This window comes from Malaclemys terrapin, chromosome 5, assembly GCF_027887155.1.
Source record: "Malaclemys terrapin pileata isolate rMalTer1 chromosome 5, rMalTer1.hap1, whole genome shotgun sequence".
Taxonomy (NCBI): Eukaryota; Metazoa; Chordata; order Testudines; family Emydidae; genus Malaclemys; species Malaclemys terrapin.
The window spans coordinates 52,713,292-52,720,523 of NC_071509.1; the positions used below are offsets into that span (position 1 = coordinate 52,713,292).

At 45.6% G+C, this 7,232-nt stretch overlaps 1 long non-coding RNA gene across 1 annotated transcript in view; it reads right to left on the reverse strand.

Moving 5' to 3' along the window:
* LOC128838558 (uncharacterized) overlaps positions 1 to 6,283 on the reverse strand; it is a 43,125-nt gene extending 36,842 nt beyond the window's left edge. The window contains exon 1 of the long non-coding RNA XR_008445199.1: positions 6,193 to 6,283. This is a non-coding gene — a long non-coding RNA (uncharacterized LOC128838558). The remainder of the gene's footprint in view (positions 1 to 6,192) is intronic.
* Between the last annotated feature and the right edge of the window lie 949 nt (positions 6,284 to 7,232).

Genomic DNA, 7,232 nt, shown 5'->3' on the forward strand with positions numbered 1-7,232 from the left:
AAAACGAGTGATGCTAATTGAAATATCAACATTTTTCAATATTTCACTGGGAATTAAAAGTATGTAAATCAGCAAGGGGCAAAGATATTATGACATTCTGCCCAATCTGCTGTGAGTGACATCTGATTTTGATGTCTCAGGTAGACAGTTTGTAGGCGATGCTTGGAAGACTACCACTAATTCTTATTTTTCCAATTCAATCTCTGGGTGCAAGTAAGTCTTAGTCAGGCTTCATAATTGCATCCTGCTATTGATTTGATACCTACCCTGAGGAATTTTTGTTTTAGCTTGAATATACTAAAACTAGCCATCTGGATATCTGGACTCAGATTCTCTGGTGCACTCTGACTGCATTGCACTGGTTCTGAGATGCAAAGCAGTTGTCAATCTGGCTGAAGTTCAAGATTTCTGTCCTACCATATATTTCTTAAGATCTAGTAAGGGGTGTCAGTTCTATACTGCTAATCTTGTATCTGTGTAGCAGCAATAAATTCCCAGTATCCAATTTCCAGGAGGGTCTCTGAAAAATTAGTGGCCAAACACTATTTATGGAATCTTTGAAATAAAATGTATGCAAATAAGACTAAACCCTGCTAAGAAACAGCTGCAAAAATGAAATCCTAGTGCTGTACATCATTACTCCTTTGGCCCAAGAAGTTAGTCAAAGTTTGAGGCCTTGTCAGTTGTTTCCATTGTTTTTGGAGAAATTGATGACAGTCAGGTATTTTTTTTATACAATTCTGTTTGTTTATAAAGCATATACACAAAGTTCTGTTTTCCTGAATACAATAGGAATCCAACAGCAAAAGATACTTTCTCTGCTCACTGTACCAAGCCTCTTTCCAGCCAGCACTCTACCCAAAACTCCCTCTCTGTGTGAACATCTCTCTGTGTGAACGGTGTGAGTCCCAGCTCGCATAGATGTACCCGTGCTAGCTCTGCTCGAGCTAGTGCAAATATGTCTACATGACCTGGGAGTCACACCTCAATGTAGACGTAGCCTTAGCTTTGTCTCAGGGTGAGACTACCAGTACTACTGTCACTGTATCTGGTGGGGAGTGCTTAATTTGTGCTGTGGTTTGCAAGGACTGAGTAGGGTTGGCAGTTCATAACCATGGCACACCTGGGCTTGCTGCTTCAGGTATGAATGTAAAAAAATTTGAGCCCCGGCACCTCTTTCTTTACAAATTAAGCACTGCTGCTGCTTTGTTGCTGCCTTTTCCTTCAGCCTAGCTGATCTTTCTGCTGTTTCTCTCACAGATACCCAGACAAACACAGTTCCACCAATCATCTCACTAGCCCCTGCGATGCCACATTTCTCCCCTTGGGTCACACAGTTCAACTGCTATTCAAGCAGTTGCCATGTGTCTGGGTTTTGGGTTGGGCTCCTATTGTTTCAACACCTGGTTATATAAATTACCTTAATGACTTCATTACATTTATCCTGAAGGAAAGGCTGCTGTTACACCCACCAACCTCAACATGTTTTAACCCACCCCTTACCAGTATCTTTTTATCATTGACAACCAGAACAGTGACAAACCCAAGCTGAAGAAGGAGGGAATTTTATCTCTCAGTAATGCTGAAGAGACAGCATGTCATGAACTGTCTTAATTGGTTCTTCCATTTACTTAGTTTTTTCCATGTGAAATATTTCAGATCAATTATTATATCTCTCTTTAATTTTAGAAGAGTGGTACAAATTAAATTGAGGGTGGTGATATGGTAAACTTTTCAAAAGCATCTAAGTAACTTAAGAGCTACGTGCCAATGAGACTTAGGAACCTATGACACTTAGACACTCTTGAGAATTTTACTCAGAGGAAAATAATAATAGAACCTATTCTTTTCACAATACAGTACAGACACCTTAGCATCTAGGGCAACACACATTTGAATTAGTAACTGTATGAATGTAATAATGTTAAGTGAGTGGTAGAAGGGTTCCCCCATTGCTCCTGGTTATCATGCAGACAAGTAAGGAAAAGATATTGAAAAATGAACATATAGGGCCAGATTCTGCCCTCAGATGTGCTGGTGCAACCCTTTTGACTTCAGATAAAGTTTGTTCCCTAGAACACTATATGGGAACTATGTGTAGGCAAAAATTCAGCCAATTCTTTTGGGCTAGGATGCAATCTAGGAGCCCAGTTCAATATTGCTCTACAGCCTGTTACACCTGCTAGACTGGCACATAGGGACTATCGGGTAGCTTAAGAAATCCCACCCTCCCCCACCGCCCCCTTGTGAATAGAACGGGTGCAGAGAGCAGGTATACCAGGTGCAGAGCTGACTCTCCCAGTTCTGTGCTGCCTGTACAGAAGCAGGAAATATTCCAAAGGGGGAGGGGGTGGCTTATGCATGTTGGATGAGGAAGAGAGTAGGCCAGAGGCAGAAGCATGGCCACTGAAGCAGAGCTGTAATTTAGGGCAGTCTGTTATGCCAGGGGTCAAACTGGCCCTTCACTCTAATTGAAGGTTTCATGTGCCGGTAATACATTTTAATGTTTTAGAAGGTCTCTTTCTATAAGTCTATAATATATAACTAAACTATTGTTGTATGTAAAGTAAATAAGGTTTTTAAAATGTTTAAGAAGTTTCATTTAAAATTAAATTAAAATGCAGAGCCCCCCGGACTGGTGGCCAGGACCCGGGCAGTATGAGTGCCACTGAAAATCAGCTCGTGTGCCGCCTTTGGCACGTGTGCCATAGGTTGCCTACCCCTGTGTTAACAAGTATATAATGTTCCTATTCTGTCCCCGCACCTGGCTTATAGTCAGTCTCTCTCCTGTTGGAGCTATTTGAATTAGTATAGCTAATCAAATAGTCACTGGGCCAGAGAGAGACTGATTCTATAGCCCAGTGTTTCTGGAACTCATCGGGAATGTGGGAGATAAGGTTCAAGTCCCTGCTCCATCAGGAAGAGCGCACTATCAGCTTTGATGAAACTTTCTCCAGGAAGGTTTGTCAGGTCCAGGATGGAATTTCTGGTCAAAATCAGAGAGAAAGAGGAACCACCACCACCCTTCCTGAATAACCAATGGCTCAGTAGTTAGGGCATGCACCTGGGAACCTAAGAGTTATTGGCTATTCTGGGCAGATATATCTTTCATTTTGACCAGAAATTCCCTCCTAGTCCTGACAACTCTTTCCAATGACAGTTTTGCTGAGACAGTACATTTCAGTGAAAAGTCTGTTTCAACAAACTGGCATTTTCTGACCCCCCAAAAAAAAATTGGCAGGAACTTACTGGCCAGATCTCCAAATATGTTTTACAACATGAATTGAAAGTCAAGAAATGCAGGCTCTGGTACATTAGTGTGGAGAGTATGTTCAGAGCTCACTGAAAAGGCTATCTGCTAACACCCTCCCATGAAAACCAGTGGGACAAAGTTCCTCAGCTGATCTCAACTGCTGTGCTATCACATGAAGCAAGAGACAGTCTCTGAAATGTCAAGGTTCCAAAAGCAGGGCCAGATTAACCTTTTGTGGGCCCGTCACCAAACATATTTGTGGGCCCCCATGGGGGCAATGGAGCATGGTGCAGGGGGGCCGACCCCCGGAGTGAGGGACTAACCAGGGGTATGGCATGGCAGGGCTGTCCCCGCTCTGCCCAGCCCAGTGCAAGGGCACTATTTACAAACCGGCAGTTTCCAGACGCACAGTGACCCGCCTGTCCCCGTGCTGCCAGCGTGCCCCTTCCCCTCATGGGGTGGGCAATGCTGTGCCACACATCCCACCCACCCAACACCGGAACGTGCCTCCCCTCCCCCCATTCCCTATGGTCAGAGCCCCCTCAGACCTGCTATGCCCAAGGCTCCCCCTAGACCCTTACACAAATGCACAGCTCCCTGCACACCCTCACCCCTGTCCAGTGTCCTCCTGCCCACAGCCCCACCACAACCTCCCAGCATCCCACACAGAACCCTCACTCCCTAGTGCCCCAACACATAGATCTTCCCCACTTCCTCACAGCCCAGCACCCCCACCCCCAGGTTCCCCATAGACCCACTTCCCCACACTCTGCCTCCCAGCCACACTCATTGGCCCTGCTGGGAGGCAACTGTGTCTGCCGGGCTGAGCTGCTAGTGCAGCCAGGGCTGGTCCCGGGGTGGAGAATCACTCCGGCCCCCCGGGAGTGGCATGATCAGCCAGGCCAGGGCCTGCCCCAGCCAGCCTCCCTCAGGGCTCACTTGCCTGGAGGGGCCCAGCTAAGCCCCTCACACTACCCCCCCCCCCATCAACTGGCTGATACTGGCCAGGTTCTGCACCAGTCCCAGGAGGCTCAGCTCCAGGGAGAGAGGTGGGGCCACACAGATGGTGGGAAGCAGAGACTGCCCGGAGCCGGAGGTGCACTGGGGACTGGCCAGGGGGCAGAGAGAATCATAGAAGATTAGAGTGGAAGAGACGTCAGGAGGCCATCTAGTCCAATCCCCTGCTCAAAGCAGGACCAACCCCAACTAAATCATTCCAGCCAGGACTTTGTCAAGCCGGGCCTTAAAAACCTCTATGGATGGAGATTCCACCACCTCCCTAGGTAACCGATTCCAGTGCTTCACCACCCTCCTAGTGAAATAGTTTTTCCTAATATCCAATCTAGACCTTCCCCACTGCAACTTGAGACCATTGCTCCTTCTTCTGTCATCTGCCACCACTGAGAACAGCTGAGCTCCATCCTCTTTGGAACTCCCTTTCAGGTAGTTGAAGTCTGCTATCAAATCCCCCCTCACTCTTCTCTTCTGCAGACTAAACAATCCCAGCCTCTCTTCATAAGTCATGTCCCACAACCCCCAATCATTTTCATTGCCCTCCGCTAGACTCTCTCCAATTTGTCTACATCCTTTCTGTAGTCGGGGGACCAAAACTGGACACCATACTCCAGATGTGGCCTCACCAGTGTCGAATAGAGGGGAATAATCACTTCACTCAATCTGCTGGCAATGCTCCTTCTTATACAGCCCAAAATGCCATTAGTCTTCTTGACAACAAGGGCACACTGTTGACTCATGTCCAGCTTCTCATCCACTGTAATCCCCGGGTCCTTTTCTGCAGAACTGCCGCTTAGCCAGTCGGTCCCCAGCCTGTAGGAAGTGCATAGGATTCTTCCATCCTAAGTGCAGGACTCTGCACTTGTCCTTGTTGAGCCTCATCAGACTTCTTTTGGCCCAATCCTCCAATTTGTCTAGGTCACTCTGGAACCTATCCCTACCCTCCAGCATATCTACCTCTCCTCCAAGCTTAGTGTCATCCGCAAACTTGCTGAGAGTACATTCTATCCCATCATCCAGAGCACCCCTGCCCTGGCAGGGTCTCAGAGCACAGTGCAAGCAGAGCAGAGCAGACCGGGCCCCTTCTGAGCATGGGCCTAGCTCTATGGAGTCATTGGTGCCATTGTAAACCCAGCACTGCCCAAAAGAATTTATATTTTAAAACCTACACCTTAAATTACACTCTAAGAAACAAACTGGAAGCCAGTGCAAATCACACACCACAGGTGTAATGTGCTGTCTGTAAGAGACATCACCTAACAGAATGCATTCTGGCATTCTGTACCACTGGAACTTTCCAAGTGGTCTTCAGGGCCAGTCCCATGTAGAGTACATTGCAACAGTCCAACTGCAAGTTGACAACCTTCTGGCCAGTTGCAGATGTCATTGGCCACTGCTGCTCTCAGGATATCCAGCAGCAGGCAAGGATCCTACAGATCCCTATCACGTGAACCTGAGTTACCAAAGGTTGCTAGATTCCTTAAAGATAGCAGTTTTTCTCAACCTAATAACCATTTCAGTCAGACAGACAGCTTGTTATCATCTGTATAGCGAATTACCACAGCTAATGTCCCCTCATTCTCTCTCCTAATGGCCTCAAATATATCCCTGAACAGGAGGGAAAGCAAAATAAAACTGTGGGTTAGGCATACGAGATTGCCACTAGACAGCTAAGCAATCTCTCTATACTGCCCTCTTGGCCCTCTCAAAGATACAAAGAATGGAGCAACTCCATCTATTCCTTCCTGGGTCCATGTCAGGAACACCTTGTGGTCAACAGTATCAAACACCCCTGATGCATCGATTTTCATCCATCTCCAGAAGGAGCCAGAACTCAAACCATTCAGACATCACTCTGACGGCTACCTCAAAGCCACCAAAACTACTGATAGTGTGAGTATAGCAATATAATTTACAGCCATTACCTGTGTTATGGAGGCATCAGTTCCGGCTCCATAGTTAATGTTGAGATGAGTTTTGCACTTAAAGAAGAGAGAACATCTAAAAACTGTGGACTGAGAGACATACAAATTAACTTTTCTCTTCTAATTTCTAAGGTATGTTCCAAAATACTTTGAAATAAGAATTCCCTGTCAAGCAGATATATTTTAGCTGTTCAATTATTTAACAGAATATGCTGGGGTTTATGATAGCATACTGCACTGTGTGTTTATGTAAGAGATAGAGGGAGGGAACCCATCTGGAGCCACCACAGAGCTTCAGATTAGCACCTCTAGAATGTTGCAAAATGCAGATAGTTTATTATATTTTTGACTATGTAGAAAGGAAGCAAGAGGCCTTTGGAGGGAAAGCTGAGGGGTTTGCAGATCTTGTGAACTACAGATGCTCAGGAAATGGGGGCACTTGTGTGGGTTACTTATACGGAACTTCTGAACTAAGATCTTGCACCTCAAATATGAGTCCCAGTTCACTCATAACCATTAACTGGTATGACTGACCACGACTGTAACCCAGAAAAATTCCACATCTTATCTAAGGTATGACCAGGCTTCCTTGCACCCTGTATGACATGTGGCAACCTGCATCTGTTTAATTGCATAACAAAGCAGTTACATAAGAGGATCTTAAGAAAGGATAAAATAATTAACAGTGAATAACTGCCATGGTATGCTTCATCCTGGGGCACATTTTGAGAAGTCTGATCCTTGTCTTCAGTTATGAGAGGAAAACTACAAGAGAGAATTAGTTCCCTTAAATGGTGCATGATGGGTTTAAATTCTCTGTAACGTTGTCCTGAACAAAAAAACCTACTCATTTGTCTGTGTTCAGCCTAACTAGTATCTGCCCCCAACATACACATAATATGGTGTGACTGACCTTCTGTGAGCTCGGCAAATATATGATTCCTTATGTTGTAAATTCTTATCTTTTGTATTTTCATTTGTGTTTTATGGTTCTGACACCCTGGATCCTCCAGTGCTTTGGCAAAATAATCACACAGCAG